At 42.4% G+C, this 25,896-nt stretch overlaps 1 protein-coding gene across 2 annotated transcripts in view; it reads right to left on the bottom strand.

Annotated features, from left to right (window-relative positions):
- LOC139761990 (colorectal mutant cancer protein) overlaps positions 1-25,591 on the bottom strand; it is a 245,792-nt gene extending 220,201 nt beyond the window's left edge. For both annotated transcript variants that reach the window (XM_071686767.1, XM_071686769.1), the window contains exon 1: positions 25,468-25,591. The gene's annotated coding sequence lies outside the window, so the exon portion shown is untranslated. The remainder of the gene's footprint in view (positions 1-25,467) is intronic.
- Between the last annotated feature and the right edge of the window lie 305 nt (positions 25,592-25,896).

Below are 25,896 nucleotides of genomic sequence, written 5' to 3' on the forward strand. Positions count from 1 at the left end.
ATGTATAAGTGTTGAGACACCAAATCAGTACTATGACATAATATGTAATATATATGTAAAGTCAGTTTATGAAATACTGTACTTTGGTTAGACAAATACTACCCTCACGATCCACAAACGATGAGTTGTGGATTTGAGCGTGCAGTGGGGCTAGATGGCGAGGATACAGCTGGGATAGTCAGTTACTATTCAGTGTTCACCTTGGCTAAAGTTCTTAGTCTAAGAGATGAAGATGCAGAAATACGAGAACAATGAAAGGATAATGAAAAGAAGTTAAAATGGAAGTCCGTAATCAAAGGAGGTTGTGAAGGTTTAAGATGGAAAAAGAAAAAAGACGGAGAGAGGGACGACACAGAAAACGAGCTGCGGTAGGACGATTGGGTACATAGAGACAGGTTAAGGGCCGACGGTTGTGACCTCCAACTTCCTCGCAAGTGTCAGCTACATTGAGCTCCTTCAGCTGGCTTAGTCTTTCTGAAACCCTTAACTAAGAGTCATTGATACCTCCTTTATACCTAATACCATTCAAGGTACCAAGGTGTACCTCCTCACATCGTGGGCAGTGTCTGTGACGCCTGGAGACAAGCGGTCACGGCTCGTGTCCATCATGGGTCGCCTTGAGGTTCGAAACAGGATGATGCCTGGCGATCGTGGTTGGCGGCACAAGCAGTGATGTGCACACGAGGAAATTGATGACATAAGCCGCGTACATGGCAGACCAGACTGGTGATCTTGGATTGTGAGCTAAAGTGATGAGTGGTAACCCTCAGCTTATTTTTCAGTCTCGTTCGCGTTCGTCTTAAGATTAAAGAAATAACAGTGACATGTGTCGAGGCGGCCGATTGTCATAGTTGAGAATGCATTAATTGCACACAGGGTGGTTCAAACTGTGTTTACATCCAGTTGTTTACCTTAAAGCCTGGCCCACTTTACTGAAACTTAAAACTGATGGAGTTTGTTTACAAAAGCCACTTGTGCCCTTCATGAAAATTTTATCAACAATAAAGTTATCCAATTTGTATAAACCATCACTAATATCAACATAATAATTCTTTGTGTATTTAATATCAGAATACACAAAGAATTATAATGTTAATATTAGTGATGGTTTATGCAAACTAGATAACTTTATTGTAGATTTTTTTTTTTATTATTATACTTTGTCGCTGTCTCCCGCGTTTGCGAGGTAGCGCAAGGAAACAGACGAGAGAAATGGCCCAACCCCCCCCCCCCCATACACATGTATATACATACGTCCACAGACGCAAATATACATACCTACACAGCTTTCCATGCTTTACCCCAGACGCTTCACATGCCTTGATTCAATCCACTGACAGCACGTCAACCCCGGTATACCACATCGCTCCAATTCACTCTTTTCCTTGCCCTCCTTTCACCCTCCTGCATGTTCAGGCCCCGATCACACAAAATCTTTTTCACTCCATCTTTCCACCTCCAATTTGGTCTCCCTCTTCTCCTCGTTCCCTCCACCTCCGACACATATATCCTCTTGGTCAATCTTTCCTCACTCATTCTCTCCATGTGCCCAAACCATTTCAAAACACCCTCTTCTGCTCTCTCAACCACGCTCTTTTTATTTCCACACATCTCTCTTACCCTTACGTTACTCACTCGATCAAACCACCTCACACCACACATTGTCCTCAAACATCTCATTTCCAGCACATCCATCCTCCTGCGCACAACTCTATCCATAGCCCACGCCTCGCAACCATACAACATTGTTGGAACCACTATTCCTTCAAACATACCCATTTTTGCTTTCCGAGATAATGTTCTCGACTTCCACACATTCTTCAAGGCCCCCAGAATTTTCGCCCCCTCCCCCACCCTATGATCCACTTCCGCTTCCATGGTTCCATCCGCTGCCAGATCCACTCCCAGATATCTAAAACACTTCACTTCCTCCAGTTTTTCTCCATTCAAACTCACCTCCCAATTGACTTGACCCTCAACCCTACTGTACCTAATAACCTTGCTCTTATTCACATTTACTCTTAACTTTCTTCTTTCACACACTTTACCAAACTCAGTTACCAGCTTCTGCAGTTTCTCACATGAAACAGCCACCAGCGCTGTATCATCAGCGAACAACAACTGACTCACTTCCCAAGCTCTCTCATCCACAACAGACTTCATACTTGCCCATCTTTCCAAAACTCTTGCATTCACCTCCCTAACAACCCCACCCATAAACAAATTAAACAACCATGGAGACATCACACATCCCTGCCGCAAACCTACATTCACTGAGAACCAATCACTTTCCTCTCTTCCTACACGTACACATGCCTTACATCCTCGATAAAAACTTTTCACTGCTTCTAACAACTTGCCTCCCTACCATATATTCTTAGTACCTTCCACAGAGCATCTCTATCAACTCTATCATATGTCTTCTCCAGATCCATAAATGCAACATACAAATCCATTTGCTTTTCTAAGTATTTCTCACATACATTCTTCAAAGCAAACACCTGATCCACACATCCTCTACCACTTCTGAAACCACACTGCTCTTCCCGAATCTGATGCTCTGTACATGCCTTCACCCTCTCAATCAATACCCTCCCATATAATTTTCCAGGAATACTCAACAAACTTATACCTCTGTAATCTGAGCACTCACTCTTATCCCCTTTGCCTTTGTACAATGGCACTATGCACGCATTCCGCCAATCCTCAGGCACCTCACCATGAATCATAAATACATTAAATAACCTTACCAATTAGTCAACAATACAGTCACCCCCTTTTTTAACAAATTCCATTGCAATAGCATCTTTTCTGTAAACCTCTACAAATCTTCACCTTCGCCTCCACAAGATAATGATCAGACACCCCTCCAGTTGCACCTCTCAGCACATTAACATCCAAAAGTCTCTCTTTCGCGCGCCTATCAATTAACACGTAATCCAATAACGCTCTCTGGCCATCTCTCCTACTTACGTACGTATACTTATGTATATCTCTCTTTTTAAACCAGGTATTCCCAATCATCAGTCCTTTTTCAGCACATAAATCTACAAGCTCTTCACCATTTCCATTAACAACACTGAACACCCCATGTATACGAAGTATTCCCTCAACTGCCACATTACTCACCTTTGCATTCAAATCACCCATCAATATAACCCGGTCTCGTGCATCAAAACCACTAACACACTCATTCAGCTGCTCCCAAAACACTTGCCTCACATGATCTTTCTTCTTATGCCCAGGTGCATATACACCAATAATCACCCATCTCTCTCCGTCAACTTTCAGTTTTACCCTTATCAATCTAGAGTTTACTTTCTTGCACTCTATCACATACTCCCACCACTCCTGTTTCAGGAGTAGTGCTACTCTTTCCCTTGCTCTTGTCCTCTCACTAACCCCTGACTTCATTCCCAAGACATTCCCAAACCACTCTTCCCCTTTACCCTTGAGCTTCGTTTCACTCAGATCCAAAACATCTAGGTTCCTTTCCTCAAACATACTACCTATCTCTCCTTTTTTCTCATCTTGGCTACATCCACACACATTTGGACACCCCAATCTGAGCCTTCGAGGAGGATGAACACTCCCCGCGTGACTCCTTCTTCTGCCGGGGTGAAGAGAGTGGTGAGAGTAAGTGGGCTTGGGAAGGAGACTTGTGTGAGGAAGTACCAGGAGAGACTGAGTACAGAATGGAAAAAGGTGAGAACAATGGAAGTAAGGGGAGTGGGGGATGAATGGGATGTATTTAGGGAAGCAGTGATGGCTTGCGCAAAAGATGCTTGTGGCATGAGAAGCGTGGGAGGTGGGCAGATTAGAAAGGGTAGTGAGTGGTGGGATAAAGAAGTAAGATTATTAGTGAAAGAGAAGAGAGAGGTTTTTGGACGATTTTTGCAGGGAAGTAATGCAAATGACTAGGAGATGTATAAAAGAAAGAGGCAGGAAGTCAAGAGAAAGGTGCAAGAGGTGAAAAAGAGGGCAAATGAGAGCTGGGGTGAGAAAGTATCATTAGATTTTAGGGAGGATAAAAAGATGTTTTGGAAGGAGGTAAATAAAGTGTGTAAGACAAGGGAACAAATGGGAACTTCAGTGAAGGGGGCTAATGGGGAGGTGATAACAAGTAGTGGTGATGTGAGAAGGAGATGGAATGAGTATTTTGAGGGGTGTTGAATGTATTTGATGATAGAGTGGCAGATATAGGGTGTTTTGGTCGAGGTGGTGTGCAAAGTGATAGGGTTAGGGAAAATGATTTGGTAAACAGAGAAGAGGTAGTAAAAGCTTTGCGGAGGATGAAATCCGGCAAGGCAGCGGGTTTGTATGGTATTGCAGTGAAATCTATTAAAAAAGGGGGTGACTGTATTGTTGACTGGTTGACAAGGTTATCTAATGTATGTATGATTCATGGTAAGGTGCCTGAGGATTGGCGGAAAGCATGCATAGTACCATTGTACAAAGGCAAAGGGGACAAAGCTGAGTGCTTAAATTCCTGAGGTATAAGTTTGTTGAGTATTCCAGGGAAATTATATGGGAGGGTATTGATTGAGAGGGTGAAGGTATGTACAGAGCAACAGATTGGGGAAGAGCAGTGTGGTTTCAGAAGTGGTAGAGGATGTGTGGATCAGGTGTTTGCTTTGAAGAATGTATGTGAGAAATACTTAGAAAAGCAAATGGATTTGTATGTAGCATTTATGGATCTGGAGAAGGCATATGATAGAGTTGATAGAGATGCTCTGTGGAAGGTATTAAGAATATATGGTGTGGGAGGAAAGTTGTTAGAAGCAGTGAAAAGTTTTTATCGAGGATGTAAGGCATGTGTACGTGTAGGAAGAGAGAAAAGTGACTGGTTCTCAGTGAATGTCGGTTTGCGGCAGGGGTGTGTGATGTCTCCATAGTTGTTTAATTTGTTTATGGATGGGGTTGTTAGGGAGATGATTGCAAGAGTTTTGCAGTCTGTTATGGATGAGAGAGCTTGCGAAGTGAGTCAGTTGTTGTTCGCTGACGATACAGCGCTGGTGGCTGATTCATGTGAGAAACTGCAGAAGCTGGTGACTGAGTTTGGTAAAGTGTGTGAAAGAAGAAAGCTGAGAGTAAATATGAATAAGAGCAAGGTTATTGGGTACAGTAGGGTTGAGGGTCAAGTCAACTGGGAGGTAAGTTTGAATGGAGAAAAACTGGAGGAAGTAAAGTGTTTTGGATATCTGGGAGTGGATTTGGCGGCGGATGTAACCGTGGAAGAGGAAGTGAATCATAGGGTGGGGGAGTGGGCGAAAATTCTGGGAGCCTTGAAGAACGTGTGGAAGTCGAGAACATGATCTGCGAAAGCAATAATGGGTATGTTTGAAGGAATAGTGGTTCCAACAATGTTATATGGTTGCGAGGCGTAGGCTATGGATAGAGTTGTGCGGAGGATGGTGGATGTGCTAGAAATGAGATGTTTGAGGACAATATGTGGTGTGAGGTAGTTTGATCGAGTAAGTAATAATAGGGTAAGAGACACGTGTGGTAATAAAAAGAGTGTGGCTGAGAGAGCAGAAGAGGGTGTTTTGAAATGGTTTGGTCACATGGAGAGAATGAGTGAGGAAAGATTGAGAAAGGGGATATATGTGTCAGAGGTGGAGGGAACGAGGAGAAGTGGGAGACCAAATTGGAGGTGGAAAGATGGAGTGAAAAAGATTTTGAGTGATCGGGGCCTGAACATGCAGGAGGGTGTAAGGCGTGCAAGGAATAGAGTGAATTGGAACGATTTGGTATACCGGTGTCGACGTGCTGTCAATGGATTGAACCAGGGCATGTGAAGCGTCTGGGGTAAACCATGAAAGTTCCGTGGGGCCTGGATGTGGAAAGGGAGCTGTGGTTTCGGTGCATTATTACATGACAGCTAGAGACTGAGTGTGAACGAATGGGGCCTTTGTTGTCTTTTTCCTAGCGCTACCTCGCACACATGAGGGGGGAGGGGGTTGTTATTTCATGTGTAGCGAGGTGGCGAGGGGAATGAATAAAGGCAGACAGTATGAATTATGTACATGTGTATATATGTATATGTCTGTGTGTGTATATATATGTAGACGTTGAGATGTATAGGTATGTATATTTGCGTGTGGTTACGTGTACGTATATACATGTGTATGTGGGTGGGTTGGGCCATTCTTTCGTCTGTTTCCTTGCGCTACCTCGCTAATGCGGGAGACAGCGACAAAGCAAAATGAATGAATAATATATATATATATATATTATTCCTCGCGTGTCGTAGAAAGCGACTAGAGGGGACGGGAGCGGGGGGCCGGAAATCCTCCCCTCCTTGTATTAACTTTCTAAAACGGGAAACAGAAGAAGGAGTCACGCGGGGAGTGCTCATCCTCCTCGAAGGCTCAGAGTGGGGTGCCTAAATGTGTGTGGATGTAACCAAGATGTGAAAAAAGGAGAGATAGGTAGTATGTTTGAGGAAAGGAGCCTGGATGTTTTGGCTCTGAGTGAAACGAAGCTCAAGGGTAAAGGGGAAGAGTGGTTTGGAAATGTCTGGGGAGTGAAGTCAGGGGTTAGTGAAAGGACAAGAGCAAGGGAAGGAGTAGCAATACTCCTGAAACAGGAGTTGTGGGAGTATGTGATAGAATGTAAGAAAGTAAATTCTCGATTAATATGGGTAAAATTGAAAGTTGATGGAGAGAGGTGGGTGATTATTGGTGCATATGCACCTGGGCATGAGAAGAAAGATCATGAGAGGCAAGTGTTTTGGGAGCAGCTAAATGAGTGTGTTAGCGGTTTTGACGCACGAGACCGGGTTATAGTGATGGGTGATTTGAATGCAAAGGTGAGTAATGTGGCAGTTGAGGGAATAATTGGTATGCATGGGGTGTTCAGTGTTGTAAATGGAAATAGTGAAGAGCTTGTAGATTTATGTGCTGAAAAAGGACTGATGATTGGGAATACCTGGTTTAAAAAGCGAGATATACATAAGTATACTTATGTAAGTAGGAGAGATGGCCAGAGAGCGTTATTGGATTACGTGTTAATTGACAGGCGTGCGAAAGAGAGACTTTTGGATGTCAATGTGCTGAGAGGTGCAACTGGAGGGATGTCTGATCATTATCTTGTGGAGGCTAAGGTGAAGATTAGTATGGGTTTTCAGAAAAGAAGAGTGAATGTTGGGGTGAAGAAGGTGGTGAGAGTAAGTGAGCTTGGGAAGGAGACCTGTGTGAAGAAGTATCAGGAGAGACTGTGTACAGAATGGAAAAAGGTGAGAACAATGGAAGTAAGGGGAGTGGGGGAGGAATGGGATGTATTTAGGGAATCAGTGATGGATTGCGCAAAAGATGCTTGTGGCATGAGAAGAGTGGGAGGTGGGCTGCTTAGAAAGGGTAGTGAGTGGTGGGATGAAGAAGTAAGAGTATTAGTGAAAGAGAAGAGAGAGGCATTTGGACGATTTTTGCAGGGAAAAAATGCAATTGAGTGGGAGAAGTATAAAAGAAAGAGACAGGAGGTCAAGAGAAAGGTGCGAGAGGTGAAAAAAAGGGCAAATGAGAGTTAGGGTGAGAGACTATCAGTAAATTTTAGGGAGAATAAAAAGATGTTCTGGAGGGAGGTAAATAGGGTGCGTAAGACAAGGGAGCAAATGGGAACTTCAGTGAAGGGCGTAAATGGGGAGGTGATAACAAGTAGTGGTGATGTGAGAAGGAGATGGAATGAGTATTTTGAAGGTTTGTTGAATGTGTCTGATGACAGAGTGGCAGATATAGGGTGTTTGGGTCGAGGTGGTGTGCAAAGTGAGAGGGTTAGGGGAAATGATTTGGTAAACAGAGGAGAGGTAGTAAAAGCTTTGCGGAAGATGAAAGCCGGCAAGGCAGCAGGTTTGGATGGTATTGCAGTGGAATTTATTAAAAAAGGGGATGACTGTGTTGTTGACTGGTTGGTAAGGTTATTTAATGTGTGTATGTCTCATGGTGAGGTGCCTGAGCATTGGCGGAATGCGTGCATAGTGCCATTGTACAAAGGCAAAGGGGATAAGAGTGAGTGCTCAAATTACAGAGGTATAAGTCTGTTGAGTATTCCTGGTAAATTATATGGGAGGGTATTGATTGAGAGGGTGAAGGCATGTACAGAGCATCAGATTCGGGAAGAGCAGTGTGGTTTCAGAAGTGGTAGAGGATGTGTGGATCAGGTGTTTGCTTTGAAGAATGTATGTGAGAAATACTTAGAAAAGCAAATGGATTTGTATGTAGCATTTATGGATCTGGAGAAGGCATATGATAGAGTTGATAGAGATGCTCTGTGGAAGGTATTAAGAATATATGGTGTGGGAGGCAAGTTGTTAGAAGCAGTGAAAGGTTTTTATCGAGGATGTAAGGCATGTGTACGTGTAGGAAGAGAGGAAAGTGATTGGTTCTCAGTGAATGTAGGTTTGCGGCAGGGGTGTGTGATGTCTCCATGGTTGTTTAATTTGTTTATGGATGGGGTTGTTAGGGAGGTAAATGCAAGAGTCTTGGAAAGAGGGGCAAGTATGAAGTTTGTTGGGGATGAGAGAGCTTGGGAAGTGAGTCAGTTGTTGTTCGCTGATGATACAGCGCTGGTGGCGGATTCATGTGAGAAACTGCAGAAGCTGGTGACGGAGTTTGGTAAAGTGTGTGGAAGAAGAAAGTTAAGAGTAAATGTGAATAAGAGCAAGGTTATTAGGTACAGTAGGGTTGAGGGTCAAGTCAATTGGGAGGTGAGTTTGAATGGAGAAAAACTGGAGGAAGTGAAGTGTTTTTTTGGATATCTGGGAGTGGATTGGGGGGAGGAACCCGGGGAAGGGAAGGGGAATCAAAGGGTGGGGGAGGGGGCAAAAATTTCCTGGGGCCTTGAAGAAGTGTGGAAGTCGAGAACTTATCTCGAAAGAAAAAAAGGGGTATGTTTAAGGAATAGGGGGTTCCAAAAATGTTTTTTGGTTTCGAGGCGGGGCTATGGATAGATTTTTGTGGGGAGGAGGGGGAAATGGGGCAGAAATTAAGATGTTTGAGGACAATAATTGGTTTTGGAGGTTTTTTGATCGAGTAAGTAAAAAAGGGAAAAGAGAAGGGGAATAAAAAAGAGTGGGTTGAGAGAGAAAGAAGGGGGTTTTTGAAATGGTTTGGCCTTTGGAGAGAATGAGTGGGGAAATTTTGGAAAGGGGGAAATATTTTGTTCGGGGGTTTGGAGGGAAAAAAAGGAAAGTGGGAGACCAAATTGGAGGAGGAAAGATGGAGTAAAAAAGATTTTGGTGATCGGGGCCAAACATGCAGGGGGGTTCCAAAAAGGGAAGGGCAAGGATAGGGAATTGAATTTGGGGTTTCGATGGGGTAAAAAAACCGTTTAAAAACTGGGGCTGTTTCAGGTAAAATTGGGGGAAAATCCCCAGGATGTAAAGGGGGGGGGCGTCTGGGGGAAAAAAAGGCCATTGAAAGCTTTTTGAAGGTTTTTAAAAAATTGCTTTGGTTTTGGAACTTTTATGTTATATACATTTTTTATGGGGGTTTTTTGGGGCCTTTTCTTTTCTTTCGTTTTTCCTTGCGCAAACCCCCAAAAAGCGGGAGACAGCGACAAAAAAAGCAAAAAAAAAAATAAAAATTTTAGGTGTGAAAATAAAAAAATTTTGTTTTAAATAAATTTTAAAAAAAAAGGATAATTTTTTAATAATTAAATTTAAAAAATTAAAAAAAAATTTTTTAAAAATAATTTTTTATAAAGGCTAAAGGGGAAAAAGGGGAAGAGTGGTTTTGGAAATGTCGGGAGTGAAGTCGGGGGTTAGTGAAAGGACAAAGAAAGGGAAAGGAGTAGCAAACCCCTAAAAAGGGGGAGTTGTGGGAGTATGTGATGGGAATTAAGAAAGTAAATTCTCGAATAAAGGGAAAAAGGGGGAAAAAGTTGAGGGAAAGAGAGGGGGTAAATTTTTGGGTTTGCATATCCCCCGGGGCATGAGAAAAAAATCATAAAAGGCAATGTTTTGGGGGGCAGCTAAATGAGTGTGTTAGGGGTTTTTAAAGCACGAGCCCGGGGTTTTAGTGATGGTGATTTGAATGCAAAAAGGGGAGTAATGTGGGAGTTTAGGGAAAATTGGTATGCAGGGGTGTTTTTAGTGGGTTTAAATGGAAATGGTTAAAAGCTTGTAGATTTTTTCTTTAAAAAGGACGAAGGGTTGGGAAACCTGGGTTTAAAAAAACGAGATATACATAAAATAACTTATGTAAAATAGGGGAGATGGGCCCGAGAGCGTTTTTTGGGTTTCGGTTAATTTACCCGGGGGGCGAAAGAGAAATTTTTTATGTTAATGTGTGAGGGGGTGCAACTGGAAGGGGTTCCGATCATTACTTGTGGGGGGCAAGGGGAAATTAGTATGGGTTTTTAGAAAAGAAATGAATGGGTTTTTTTTAAGAAGGTGGGGAAGTAAATGAGCTTGGGAAGGAACCGGTGGGGAATACCCGGGGAAAACTTTTGTACAGAAAAGAAAAAGGTTTGGAAAAAATGAAGTAAGGGGGGTGGGGGAAGGAAAAAGGGGTGTATTTGGGAATCATGATATTGCGCAAAAGATGGGTTTTGGCATGAAAAAGAGTGGGGGGGGGCCTGTTTTGAAAGGGGAGTGATGGGGGGTTTAAGAAGTAAGATATTATGAAGAGAAAAAGAGAGGCATTTGGACCCCTTTTTGCAGGGAAAAAAAACAATTGAGTGGAGAAGGGATAAAAAAAGAACCCGGAGGTCAAAAGGAAAAGGGGCCGGGGGTGAAAAAAAAGGGGGAAATGAAAGTTGGGGAAGACTAACAGTAAATTTTTGGGAGAATTTAAAAAAAAAGTTCGGGGGGAGGGAAATAGGGTGCGTAAAAAAGGGGGGCAAATGGGAACTTCAGTAAAGGAAAAAAGGGGGGAGGTAAAACAAGTAGGGGTGATGTGAAAAGGGAAAAGGGGAAATTTGAGTTTTTTTGAAGGTTTTTTTGAATTTGTTTTAATTGACAGAGTGGCAGAAAAAGGTGTTTTTTGGGGGTCGAGGTGGTGTGCAAAGTGGGAGGGTTGGGGGAAAATTTATTTGGTAAAAAAGGGGAAAGAGGTATTAAAAGTTTTTCGGAAGATGAAACCCCGGAAAGGGCAGCGGGTTTTGGGAAAGGGTATTTCAGGGGAATTTTTTAAAAAAAGGGGTTTTACTGGTTTTTTGACTGGTTGGTAAGGTTTTTTAATGTGTGTTTGTTTTCAGGGTTAGGTGCCTGACATTGGGCGGAATGCTCCCAAAAGGGGCCATTGTACAAAGGCAAAGGGGAAAAAGTGGTGCCAAAAAAACAGAGGTAAATTTTCTTTTTTTAAAATTCCTTTTAAATTATAGGGGAAAGGGTATTGTTTTGAGAGGGAAAGGGCATGCAGAGCTCAATTCGGGAAGAGCGGGTGTGGTTTCAGAAGTGGTAAGGATGTGGGGATCAGGTTTTTGTTTTGGAAGAATGAGGGAAGAAATACTTAGAAAAGAAAATTTGGAAATTTGTTTTGTAGCTTTTAAGGAAATCGGGTTAAAGGCAAAATTAATGATTTTGGGAAAAAAGATGCTTTTTGGGGGAAGGAATTAAGAAAAAATTTGGTGGGGAGGCAAGTTTTTAAAAATAAACATAAAAAGGTTTTTATCGGGGGAAGGTTAAGGCAGGGTACTGAGGAAAAAGGAAAGTGTTTGGGTTCCATGAATGTAGGTTTTTGCGGCAGGGGTTTTTGTAATGTCCCCAAATGGTTGTTTAATTTTTTTTTATGGTTTGGGGTTCTGGCAGCGGATGGAACCATGGAAGCGGAAGTGGATCATAGGGTGGGGGAGGGGGCGAAAATTTTGGGAGCCTTGAAAAATGTGTGGAAGTCGAGAACATTATCCCGGAAAGCAAAAATGGGTATGTTTGAAGGAATAGTGGTTCCAACAATGTTGTATGGTTGCGAGGCGTGGGCTATGGATAGAGTTGTTCGCAGGAGGATGGATGTGCTGGAAATGAGATGTTTGAGGACAATGTGTGGTGTGAGGTGGTTTGATCGAGTAAGTAACGTAAGGGTAAGAGAGATGTGTGGAAATAAAAAGAGCGTGGTTGAGAGAGCAGAAGAGGGTGTTTTGAAATGGTTTGGGCACATGGAGAGAATGAGTGAGGAAAGATTGACCAAGAGGATATATGTGTCGGAGGTGGAGGGAACGAGGAGAAGAGGGAGACCAAATTGGAGGTGGAAAGATGGAGTGAAAAGGATTTTGTGTGATCGGGGCCTGAACATGCAGGAGGGTGAAAGGAGGGCAAGGAATAGAGTGAATTGGAGCGATGTGGTATACAGGGGTTGACGTGCTGTCAGTGGATTGAATCAAGGCATGTGAAGCGTCCGGGGTAAACCATGGAAAGCTGTGTAGGTATGTATATTTGCATATGTACTCTTGTTGCGACTTTACATAAACTTTTAAACACATCTGAACTCAGATACTCTCTATGATGTCACCCTCGGTGCTCCCACGACATCCATGATGTTACCTTTGACGATGTCATTTCAGATGCATGTAACAATTCCAATGAAGTAACTTCTGTTGCATCCAACACGCCCATGGCATCACTAAAAGCACCTAAAACCCCAGGTGGCATCTTGGATGTACCCAAACCATCGATGATGTCACTCTTGATGCACACGGTACCCTAATATTGTTGCCTTAGATGCAATCAACACCTATGAGATGCGCACTGAACACAGCAATGAGGTCAGAAATATTACTAACACACTCCCTAGACGCCGATGATGTCAGACGCACCCAACACGCCAACGATGTCAAGGTACAATTTATATGCCTAATGATGTCACTAAATGCAATTAATATACCCCTTAGATGCACCTAACACACTCATGATCACCTTATATACATCCAGACGCACCCCAGATGTCACTATAGGCTCGATAAATACGCACCCTAACACACCCTCAATGTCGCCTTCAGATTACCAAACATGTCGCCCTGGACAAGATGTGACCTAGCAAAGGTGTACAATGAGGCCGAGGCCACAGGGAGGCACGAAGCTCATTTCCTCCGGGAAAGCGTCGCGTAATCGCAAGTAAACAGCATTATCGCTCGGATATTGGGGTAGGTTCACCTCCGTGCCTCCAGGGGGAAGTAAGGTTGTTTGGCCTCTTCCAGCATCGCCACACTCGTCTCTCAGATTGCCCCTCCGCCACCATCATCACCACAGATAAGGCATGACTACTTCATCATAATCTAACTGCCACAGCACAACGAAAAACTGTCATCACAGTTTGCATCAACAAGTACAATATCTATGAGCGTTGTTATCATGAGCAACTGCACTTTGTGTGCCAAATGTTTTTACGTGTTACTATGTCTTCTACACAGGATGAAAAATAATTCGTAGTGCTCATTATCTACCGCAGGATAACTACAAACAATGCAATTCAGTGTCAGTAAGATCGTCGGCTGATTGGTCCTTCCAGCTCAAGGCCAATCTACTGCCAGGGTCATTTGTGACTGATACTCTCATTTAGGAACCACCATTCCATATGACTTGAAATAATCAACCTCATCAGGTGTTCACATCATTATAAGAACATACCAACTCTCGCGCCTCGTGCGGCCGTTGGTCTTGAAGTCTTGACTATATTTCGCTGAGAGCACAATTCGCGAATCGCAGTCAGAATCAACACAGACTATCATAACACTGTTATCCGACTTCGAATTCTCTTTCCTTAATATTATCCTGATATGTAACTTATGTGAGTATCACTTTAATGATAATTGTGACATTAACTGGGAGAGAATCATAATTACATTTTCACACATTTCTTTTTATTTTGACCTCGCTTCTCAATAAACATCATCTCCACATCTTCTGTCAATATAGCATTCATGTGAAAATATAACTCATACAAGCAGCTGTTTTGCCATCAGGGATTCACTGTTACTGTACGACACAGTAACGGCCAAGAGCCCAGTGCAGGGGCACAACTAATGTGGCGGGAGTTTGGGCAACTGAACTACACAGTAAACTTATCACCAATGAAGAATAACATTCTTACAGTTATTTTAATCATTTTTCATCCCTCGAAAGAAGAAAATCAATGGTCATTATATCTATATACATCTGACGTTCAGATTTGCACCAGTGACTAATGAAACAATGTTGCCAGCTTCAGCTTAATGTTTCAGTGATTTGCCTCAGTGAAACATAATGAAACAATGTGCCAGCTTCAGCTTAATGTTTCAGTGATTTGCCTCAGTGAAACATAATGAAACAATGTGCCAGCTTCAGCTTAATGTTTCAGTGATTTGCCTCAGTGAAACAATCTCATTAGTTTCACCAGCTTCATAAAACACTGACGTACGTATATAATAACGAAATTTTCTTTGACAATAAAAACCTATTGATTTGTTTCATTAAAAAAGTTTCCTTATCATTGTTTTCATAGTAGTAACGTTATAAATCACGTACCTTCAAAACTGGTTGCCACTCATGATATGCTAACTACTGTGCAACTGCTTTATTCTGTTTTATGAGAATTTGCCTAATATTAGCAATTGAATCTAAGATCCAAATAACTCATGAATACTATGCTATTTCATATGTGTTCAGACATACAACTCTTGTTTTAAGGTTTTCATCATCGTAGTAGCGAGTTCATAATTCGCCCACCTCCTCCCCTGAAAGTTCAAAATTGCGACCCCCCTGGACAAGCGCAGGCAGTAGCCAACAACTACAGCCAGCAGCGTCGGCTGACTCAGGGCAAACTACAGTACAACTAGGCTAGGACAGTCCCCACACATCAAGCGTGCACCTAGCCCCTGTAGCCGGATGAACGTTAAATCGTGTCGTATTAAAGACAGAGTTACCAACTCGAAATTTCAGATGACGCTAGATTCACTTTCGAAAAAAACGATAGAAAAGCGCTCAACTTACTAAAATAACATCGAAAAAACTGCTCTTCGAATAATTTACACTCTTTGACGAACCAAATTATCAATAACAGGTACGAGTGACTCAGTACTTTAACACTAATACACTCATCATTATTACAGATCTGCTCATCCCAATCCGCAATCTATATCACTTTTCAAGTCATACAGGAGGGTAAAAGGCGTGCGTGGAATAGAGTGAATTGGAGTGATGTGGTATACCGAGATCGACGTGCTGTGTGTCAATGGACTGAAACAGGGCATGTGAAGCGTCTGGGGTATACCATGGAAAGGTTTGTGGGGCCTGGATGTGGATATGGAGAAATGGTTTCGGTGCATTACACATGACAGATGGAGTTTGAGTGTGAACAAATGTGAACTTTTTTGTCTGTTTTCCAGGCCTACCTCGCTGAAGTAGGGGGTAGCGATGCTCTTTCTTTTGGAACGCAGTAGCGCCGAAAATTGATGAAGGCAAGCAAGTATGAATATGTACTTGTGTATATATGTATATGTCTGTATGCTTATGTATATGTGCGTGTATGGGTGTTTTGTGTGTGTATATATATATATATATATATATATATATATATATATATATATATATATATATATATATATATATTATTTGTTATTATTATTTTGCTTTGTCGCTGTCTCCCGCGTTTGCGAGGTAGCGCAAGAAAACAGACGAAAGAAATGGCCAAACCCACCCCCATACACATGTATATACACACAAGTCCACACACGCAAATATACATACCTATACATCTCAATGTACACATATATATAAACAAACAGACACATACATATATATATACCCATGCACACAATTCACACTCTCTGCCCCTATTCATTCCCATCGCCACCTCGCCACACATGGAATACCGTCCCCCTCCCCCGTCATGTGTGCGGGTTAGCGCTAGGAAAAGACAACAAAGGCCTCATTCGTTCACACTCAGTCAATAGCTGTCATGCAATAATGCCCGAAACCACAGCTCCCTTTCCACATCCAGGCCCCACACAGCTTTTCATGGTTTACCCCAGACGCTTCACATGCCCTGATTCAATCCACTGACAGCACGTCAACCCCGGTATACCACATCGATCCAATTCACTCTATTCCTTGCACGCCTTTCACCCTCCTGCATGTTCAGGCCCCGATCACTCAAAACCTTTTTCACTCCATCTTTCCACCTCCAATTTGGTCTCCCACTTCTCCTCGTTCCCTCCACCTCCGACACATATATCCTCTTGGTCAATCTTTCCTCATTCATTCTCTCCATGTGCCCAAACCATTTCAAAACACCCTCTTCTGCTCTCTCAACCACGCTCTTTTTATTTCCACACATCTCTCTTACCCTTACATTACTTACTCGATCAAACCACCTCACACCACACATTGTCCTCAAACATCTCATTTCCAGCACATCCACCCTCCTGCGCACAACTCTATCCATAGCCCACGCCTCGCAACCATACAACATTGTTGGAACCACTATTCCTTCAAACATACCCATTTTTGCTTTCCGAGATAATGTTCTCGACTTCCACACATTCTTCAAGGCTCCCAGGATTTTCGCCCCCACCCCCACCCTATGATTCACTTCCGCTTCCATGGTTCCATCCGCTGCCAGATCCACTCCCAGATATCTAAAATGCTTTACTTCCTCCAGTTTTTCTCCATTCAAACTTACCTCCCAATTGACTTGACCCTCAACCCTACTGTACCTGATAACCTTGCTCTTATTCATATTTACTCTTAACTTTCTTCTTTCACACACTTTACCAAACTCAGTTACCAGCTTCTGCAGTTTCTCACATGAATCAGCCACCAGCGCTGTATCATCAGCGAAGAACAACTGACTCACTTCCCAAGCTCTCTCATCCACTAACAGACTTCATTCTTGCCCCTCTTTCCAAAACTCTTGCATTCACCTCCCTAACAACCCCATCCATAAACAAATTAAACAACCATGGAGACATCACACACCCCTGCCGCAAACCTACATTCACTGAGAACCAATCACTTTCCTCTCTTCCTACACGTACATATGCCTTACATCCTCGATAAAAACTTTTCACTGCTTCTAACAACTTGCCACCCACACCATATATTCTTAATACCTTCCACAGAGCATCTCTATCAACTCTATCATATGCCTTCTCCAGATCCATAAATGCTACATACAAATCCATTTGCTTTTCTAAGTATTTCTCACATACATTCTTCAAAGCAAACACCTGATCCACACATCCTCTACCACTTCTGAAACCACACTGCTCTTCCCGAATCTGATGCTCTGTACATGCCTTCACCCTCTCAATCAATACCCTCCCATATAATTTACCAGGAATACTCAACAAACTTATACCTCTGTAATTTGAGCACTCACTCTTATCCCCTTTGCCTTTGTACAATGGCACTATGCACGCATTCCGCTAATCCTCAGGCACCTCACCATGAGTCATACATACATTAAATAACCTTACCAACCAGTCAACGAAAGAATGGCCCAACCCATCCACATACACATGTATATACATACACGTCCACACACGCAAATATACATACCTATACATCTCAATGTATATATACATATACACATAAAGACATATACATATATGCATATGTACATGATTCATACTGTCTGCCTTTATTCATTCCCAACGCCACCTCGCCACACATGAAATAACAATCCCCTCCCCCCTCATGTGTGCGAGGTAGCGCTAGGAAAAGACAACAAAGGCCCCATTCGTTCACACTCAGTCTCTAGCTGTCATGCAATAATGCACCGAAACCACAGCTCCTTTTCCACATCCAGGCCCCACACAACTTTCCATGGTTTACCCCAGACGCTTCACATGCCCTGGTTCAATCCATTGACATCACGTCGACCCCGGTATACCACATCGTTCCAATTCACTCTATTCCTTGCAAGCCTTTCACTCTCCTGCATGTTCAGGCCCCGATTACTCAAATCTTTTTCACTCCATCTTTCCACCTCCAATTTGGTCTCCCACTTCTCCTCGTTCCCTCCACCTCTGACGCATATATCCTCTTGGTCAACCTTTCGTCACTCATTCTCTCCATGTGACCAAACCATTTCAAAATACCCTCTTCTGCTCTCTCAACCACACTCTTTTATTTCCACACATCTCTCTTACCCTTACATTACTTACTCGATCAAACCACCTCACACCACATATTGTCCTCAAACATCTCATTTCCAGCACATCCACCCTCCTGCGCACAACTCTATCCATAGCCCACGCCTCGCAACCATACAACATTGTTGGAACCACTATTCCTTCAAACATAACCGTTTTTGCTTTCCGAGATAATGTTCTCGACTTCCGAACATTCTTCAAGGCTCCCACAACTTTCGCCCCCTCCCCCACCCTATGATTCACTTCCGCTTCCATGGTTCCATCCGCTGCCAGATCCACTCCCAGATATCTAAAACACTTTACTTCCTCCAGTTTTTCTCCATTCAAACTTACCTCCCAATTGACTTGACCCTCAACCCTACTGTACCTAATAACCTTGCTCTTATTCACATTTACTCTTAACTTTCTTCTTTCACACACTTTACCAAACTCAGTCACCAGCTTCTGTAGTTTCTCACATGAATCAGCCACCAGCACTATATCATCAGCGAAGAACAACTGACTCACTTCCCAAGCTCTCTCATCCACAACAGACTTCATACTTGCCCCTCTTTCCAAAACTCTTGCATTCACCTCCCTAACAACCCCATCCATAAACAAATTAAACTACCATGGAGACATCACACCCCTGCCGCAAACCTACATTCACTGAGAACCAATCACTTTCCTCTCTTCCTACACGTACACATGCCTTACATCCTCGATAAAAACTTTTCACTGCTTCTAACAACTTGCCTCCCACACCATATATTCTTAATACCTTCCACAGAGCATCTCTATCCACTCTACCATATGCCTTCTCCAGATCCATAAATGCTACATACAAATCCATTTGCTTTTCTAAGTATTTCTCACATACATTCTTCAAAGCAAACATCTGATCCACATATCCTCTACCACTTCTGAAACTACACTGCTCTTCCCCAATCTGATGCTCTGTACATGCCTTCACCCTCTCAATCAATACCCTCCCATATGATTTACTAGGAATACTCAACAAAATTATACCTCAGGAATTTGAGCACTCACTCTTATCCCCTTTGCCTTTGTACAATAGCACTATGCAAGCATTCCGTCAATCCTCAGGCACCTCTCCATGAATCATACATACATTAAATAACCTTACCAACCAGTCAACAATACAGTCACCCCCTTTTTTAGTAAATTCCACTGCAACACCATCCAAACCTGCTGCCTTGCCGGCTTTCATCTTCCGCAAGGCTTTTACTACCTCTTCTCTGTTTACCAAATCATTTTCCCTAACCCTATCACTTTGCACACCACCTCAACCAAAACACCCTATATCTGCCACTCTATCATCAAACATTCAACAAACCTTCAAAACACTCACTCCATCTCCTTCTCACATCACCACTACTTGTTATCACGTCCCCATTAGCCCCATTCACTGAAGTTCCCATTTGCTCCCTTGTCTTACGCACTTTAATTACCTCCTTCCAAAACATCTTTTTATTCTCCCTAAAATTTAATGATACTCTCTCACCCCAACTCTCATTTGCCCTCTTTTTCACCTCTTGCACCTTTCTCTTGACCTCCTGCCTCTTTCTTTTATACATCTCCCACTCAATTGCATTTTTTCCCTGCAAAAATCGTCCAAATGCCTCTCTCTTCTCTTTCACTAATAATCTTACTGCTTCATCCCACCACTCACTATCCTTTCTAATCAACCCACCTCTCACGCTTCTCATGCCACGAGCATCTTTTGCGCAAACCATCACTGCTTCCCTAAATACATCCCATTCCTCCCCCACTCCCCTTACCTCCTTTGGTCTCACCTTTTTCCATTCTGTACTCAGTCTCTCCTGGTACTTCCTCACACAAGTCTCCTTCCCAAGCTCACTTACTCTCACCACTCTCTTCACCCCAACATTCTCTCTTCTTTTCTGAAAACCCCTACAAATCTTCACCTTCGCCTCCACAAGATAATGATCAGACATGCCTCCAGTTGCACCTCTCAGAACATTAACATCCAAAGTCTCTCTTTTAAGCGCCTATCAATTAACACGTAATCCAATAACGCGCTCTGGCCATCTCTCCTACTTACATACGTGTACTTATCTATATGTCTCTTTTTAAACCAGGTATTCCCAATCACCAGTCCTTTTTCAGCACATAAATCTACAAGCTCTTCACCATTTCCATTTACAACACTGAACACCCCATGTATACCAACTGTTCCCGCAACTGCCACATTACTCACCTTTGCATTCAAATCACCCATCACTATAACCCGGTCTTGTGCATCAAAACCACTAACACACTCATTCAGCTGCTCCCAAATCACTTGCCTCTCATGATCTTTCTTCTCATGCCCAGGTGCATATGCACCAATAATCACTCATCTCTCTCCATCGACTTTCAGTTTTACCCATATTAATCGAGAATTTACTTTCTTACACTCTATCACATACTCCCACAACTCCTGTTTCAGGAGTACTGCTACTCCTTCCCTTGCTCTTGTCCTCTCACTAACCCCTGACTTTACTCCCACGACATTCCAAACCACTCTTCCCCTTTACCCTTGAGCTTCGTTTCACTCAGAGCCAAAACATCCAGGTTCCTTTCCTCAAACATACTACCTACCTCTCCTTTTTTCTCATCTTGGTTACATCCACCCTCATTTAGTCACCCCCAATCTGAGCCTTCGAGGAGGATGAGCACTTCCCGCGTGAATCCTTCTTCTGTTTCCCCTTTTAGAAAGTTAAAATACAAGGAGGGGAGGGTTTCTAGCCCCCTGCTCCCGTCCCATTTAGTCGCCTTCTACATGTGAGGAATGCGTGGGAAGTATTCTTTCTCCCCTATCCCCAAGGATATATATATATATATATATATATATATATATATATATATATATATATATATATATATATATATATATTTTCAAACTATTCGCCATTTCCCGCGTTAGCAAGGTAGCGTTAAGAACAGAGGACTGGGCCTCTGAGGGGAAAATCCTCACCTGGCCCTCTTCTCTCTTCCTTCTTTTGGAAAATTAAAAAAGAAAAAAAAAAAAAAATATATATATATATATATATATATATATATATATATATATATATATATATATATATATATATATATATATATATATATATGTATATATATTATATTATATTATATTCCATTCATTTCAAGCTAGAAGTTTCAGTTTTCTAAATTGTTTCTTACATTTTTCATATGTATATATATGTATGTATGTGTGTGTGTATATGTGCGTATGTATGTGTATGTGTGTGTATGTGTATATGTATATACATATGTATATTATCCCTGGGGATAGGGGTGAAAGAATACTTCCCACGTATTCCTCGCGTGTCGTAGAAAGCGACTAGAGGGGACGGGAGCGGGGGGCCAGAAATCCTCCCCTCCTTGTATTAACTTTCTAAAATGGGAAACAGAAGAAGGAGTCACGCGGGGAGTGCTCATCCTCCTCGAAGGCTCAGAGTGGGGTGCCTAAATGTGTGTGGATGTAACCAAGATGTGAAAAAAGGAGAGATAGGTAGTATGTTTGAGGAAAGGAACCTGGATGTTTTGGCTCTGAGTGAAACGAAGCTCAAGGGTAAAGGGGAAGAGTGGTTTGGGAATGTCTGGGGAGTAAAGTCAGGGGTTAGTGAGAGGACAAGAGCAAGGGAAGGAGTAGCAATACTCCTGAAACAGGAGTTGTGGGAGTATGTGATAGAGTGTAAGAAAGTAAATTCTCGATTAATATGGGTAAAACTGAAAGTTGATGGAGAGAGGTGGGTGATTATTGGTGCATATGCACCTGGGCATGAGAAGAAAGATCAAGAGAGGCAAGTGTTTTGGGAGCAGCTGAATGAGTGTGTTAGTGGTTTTGATGCACGAGACCGGGTTATAGTGATGGGTGATTTGAATGCAAAGGTGAGTAATGTGGCAGTTGAGGGAATAATTGGTATACATGGGGTGTTCAGTGTTGTAAATGGAAATGGTGAAGAGCTTGTAGATTTATGTGCTGAAAAAGGACTGATGATTGGGAATACCTGGTTTAAAAAGCGAGATATACATAAGTATACTTATGTAAGTAGGAGAGATGGCCAGAGAGCGTTATTGGATTACGTGTTAATTGACAGGCGTGCGAAAGAGAGACTTTTGGATGTTAATGTGCTGAGAGGTGCAACTGGAGGGATGTCTGATCATTATCTTGTGGAGGCTAAGGTGAAGATCTGTATGGGTTTTCAGAAAAGAAGAGTGAATGTTGGGGTGAAGAGGGTGGTGAGAGTAAGTGAGCTTGAGAAGGAGACCTGTGTGAGGAAGTACCAGGAGAGACTGAGTACAGAATGGAAAAAGGTGAGAACAATGGAAGCAAGGGGAGTGGGGGAGGAATGGGATGTATTTAGGGAATCAGTGATGGATTGCGCAAAAGATGCTTGTGGCATGAGAAGAGTGGGAGGTGGGTTGATTAGAAAGGGTAGTGAGTGGTGGGATGAAGAAGTAAGAGTATTAGTGAAAGAGAAGAGAGAGGCATTTGAACGATTTTTGCAGGGAAAAAATGCAACTGAGTGGGAGATGTATAAAAGAAAGAGACAGGAGGTCAAGAGAAAGGTGCAAGAGGTGAAAAAAAGGGCAAATGAGAGTTGGGGTGAGAGAGTATCATTAAATTTTAGGGAGAATAAAAAGATGTTCTGGAAGGAGGTAAATAAAGTGCGTAAGACAAGGGAGCAAATGGGAACTTCAGTGAAGGGCGCAAATGGGGAGGTGATAACAAGTAGTGGTGATGTGAGGAGATGGAGTGAGTATTTTGAAGGTTTGTTGAATGTGTTTGATGATAGAGTGGCAGATATAGGGTGTTTTGGTAGAGGTGGTGTGCAAAGTGAGAGGGTTAGGGAAAATGATTTGGTAAACAGAGAAGAGGTAGTGAAAGCTTTGCGGAAGATGAAAGCCGGCAAGGCAGCAGGTTTGGATGGTATTGCAGTGGAATTTATTAAAAAAGGGGGTGACTGTATTGTTGACTGGTTGGTAAGGTTATTTAATGTATGTATGACTCATGGTGAGGTGCCTGAGGATTGGCGGAATGCGTGCATAGTGCCATTGTATAAAGGCAAAGGGGATAAGAGTAAATGCTCAAATTACAGAGGTATAAGTTTGTTGAGTATTCCTGGTAAATTATATGGGAGGGTATTGATTGAGAGGGTGAAGGCATGTACAGAGCATCAGATTGGGGAAGAGCAGTGTGGTTTCAGAAGTGGTAGAGGATGTGTGGATCAGGTGTTTGCTTTGAAGAATGTATGTGAGAAATACTTAGAAAAGCAAATGGATTTGTATGTAGCATTTATGGATCTGGAGAAGGCATATGATAGAGTTGATAGAGATGCTCTGTGGAAGGTATTAAGAATATATGGTGTGGGAGGAAAGTTGTTAGAAGCAGTGAAAAGTTTTTATCGAGGATGTAAGGCATGTGTACGTGTAGGAAGAGAGGAAAGTGATTGGTTCTCAGTGAATGTAGGTTTGCGGCAGGGGTGTGTGATGTCTCCATGGTTGTTTAATTTGTTTATGGATGGGGTTGTTAGGGAGGTAAATGCAAGAGTTTTGGAAAGAGGGGCAAGTATGAAGTCTGTTGGGGATGAGAGAGCTTGGGGAGTGAGTCAGTTGTTGTTCGCTGATGATACAGCGCTGGTGGCTGATTCATGTGAGAAACTGCAGAAGCTGGTGACTGAGTTTGGTAAAGTGTGTGGAAGAAGAAAGTTAAGAGTAAATGTGAATAAGAGCAAGGTTATTAGGTACAGTAGGGTTGAGGGTCAAGTCAATTGGGAGGTGAGTTTGAATGGAGAAAAACTGGAGGAAGTGAAGTGTTTTAGATATCTGGGAGTGGATCTGGCAGCGGATGGAACCATGGAAGCGGAAGTGGATCATAGGGTGGGGGAGGGGGCGAAAATTCTGGGGGCCTTGAAGAATGTGTGGAAGTCGAGAACATTATCTCGGAAAGCAAAAATGGGTATGTTTGAAGGAATAGTGGCTCCAACAATGTTGTATGGTTGCGAGGCGTGGGCTATGGATAGAGTTGTGCGCAGGAGGATGGATGTGCTGGAAATGAGATGTTTGAGGACAATGTGTGGTGTGAGGTGGTTTGATCGAGTGAGTAACGTAAGGGTAAGAGAGATGTGTGGAAATAAAAAGAGCGTGGTTGAGAGAGCAGAAGAGGGTGTTTTGAAGTGGTTTGGGCACATGGAGAGAATGAGTGAGGAAAGATTGACCAAGAGGATATATGTGTCGGAGGTGGAGGGAACGAGGAGAAGAGGGAGACCAAATTGGAGGTGGAAAGATGGAGTGAAAAAGATTTTGTGTGATCGGGGCCTGAACATGCAGGAGGGTGAAAGGAGGGCAAGGAATAGAGTGAATTGGAGCGATGTGGTATACCGGGGTTGACGTGCTGTCAGTGGATTGAATCAAGGCATGTGAAGCGTCTGGGGTAAACCATGGAAAGCTGTGTAGGTATGTATATTTGCGTGTGTGGACGTATGTATATACATGTGTATGGGGGGGGTTGGGCCATTTCTTTCGTCTGTTTCCTTGCGCTACCTCGCAAACGCGGGAGACAGCGACAAAGTATAAAAAAATATATATATATATATATATATATATATATATATATATATATATATATATATATATATATATATATATATTCTTGTCCATAAATCACCAAATCATGAGGAATTCTAGCTGCAATAAACGATTCATTATAAGGTCGATAGTTAGACAAGCTGTTTACAGCAGACATTATTTCTTCGCCAGTTAAACACAAAATTCCTTTTATCTATAACCATAATGAGTTATTTGGTGTTGCAGTAACATTTGCATAAAGTCTACTGCAACGAAATAACCGCAGAATCAATCTGGAATTTTATAAAGATATCATTGTAGTATAATATACATATACATGAGCATACTGAAACATACATACAAATATACAGAAAGTCACATACAAGTATACCATCATCTAACGTCTGCTTTATTCTCAGTTTGTAAGGCAAGTGCAAGGCAAACCCTTGTGTGCACATGTATGAGAATCCCGTTTTCCGTCACAGTAAACTTGTAAAGTCAACTTAACGGCCTCACAAACATGATTAATATGCAATTTCCCACAAACAAAGTCAGTTACCATAGAGATGCACCATTCTTCGTAAAATTTTGCCCTTCGACACCTGTTTAGTCGAGAAAAAATGAAAAATAAAACGAAAAGTTCGCAGCCCACTGGTGCACAGACTGGTAACACCCTTACCTGCTCTACATCACTAACCAAATATGAATTTCCAGAAATCCTCCTTTTCATAACCATTTTATTATTATTATTTTCTAGGATTGCCTACATTATCAGCATCAAAACATATTTCTATGCTAAGATTTACACCCGGGATACATTACCTCCCACTACGAATTCCGTGCTGATTACTCGGACAAATCACAATAGAAAAAGTTTATAATAAGGGAGTAATCAGGGTAAGGCTGATAACGCCGTCCACGACAACTTTACTTCCCGACACAAGGAACACGACTGACTGATGTTAAGGGTAAGCAGACCCACTAGCCGACCTCCTGCCCTCCGGTTGCCACCTGAGCATTTTTTTGTGTTTTGTGTGTGTGTGTTGTGTGTGTGTGTGTGTGTGCGTGTGTGCTGTACGCTCGCCTTTATTGGGGTTAAGCAATGACCATAAGTTCTCTACGCAAGCATTTCATTAGTTTGTAATATGTGTTGTTTATATCCGGTTAGAAGCGACTCAGTAAAAATATTGTTTTCGTCACATTTGGTTACTGTAGACTCGAGTGTTCAACAGAGTTGCAAGCAGCAAGGTA

The sequence above is a fragment of the Panulirus ornatus genome, chromosome 42, assembly GCF_036320965.1.
Source record: "Panulirus ornatus isolate Po-2019 chromosome 42, ASM3632096v1, whole genome shotgun sequence".
Lineage (NCBI taxonomy): Eukaryota > Metazoa > Arthropoda > Malacostraca > Decapoda > Palinuridae > Panulirus > Panulirus ornatus.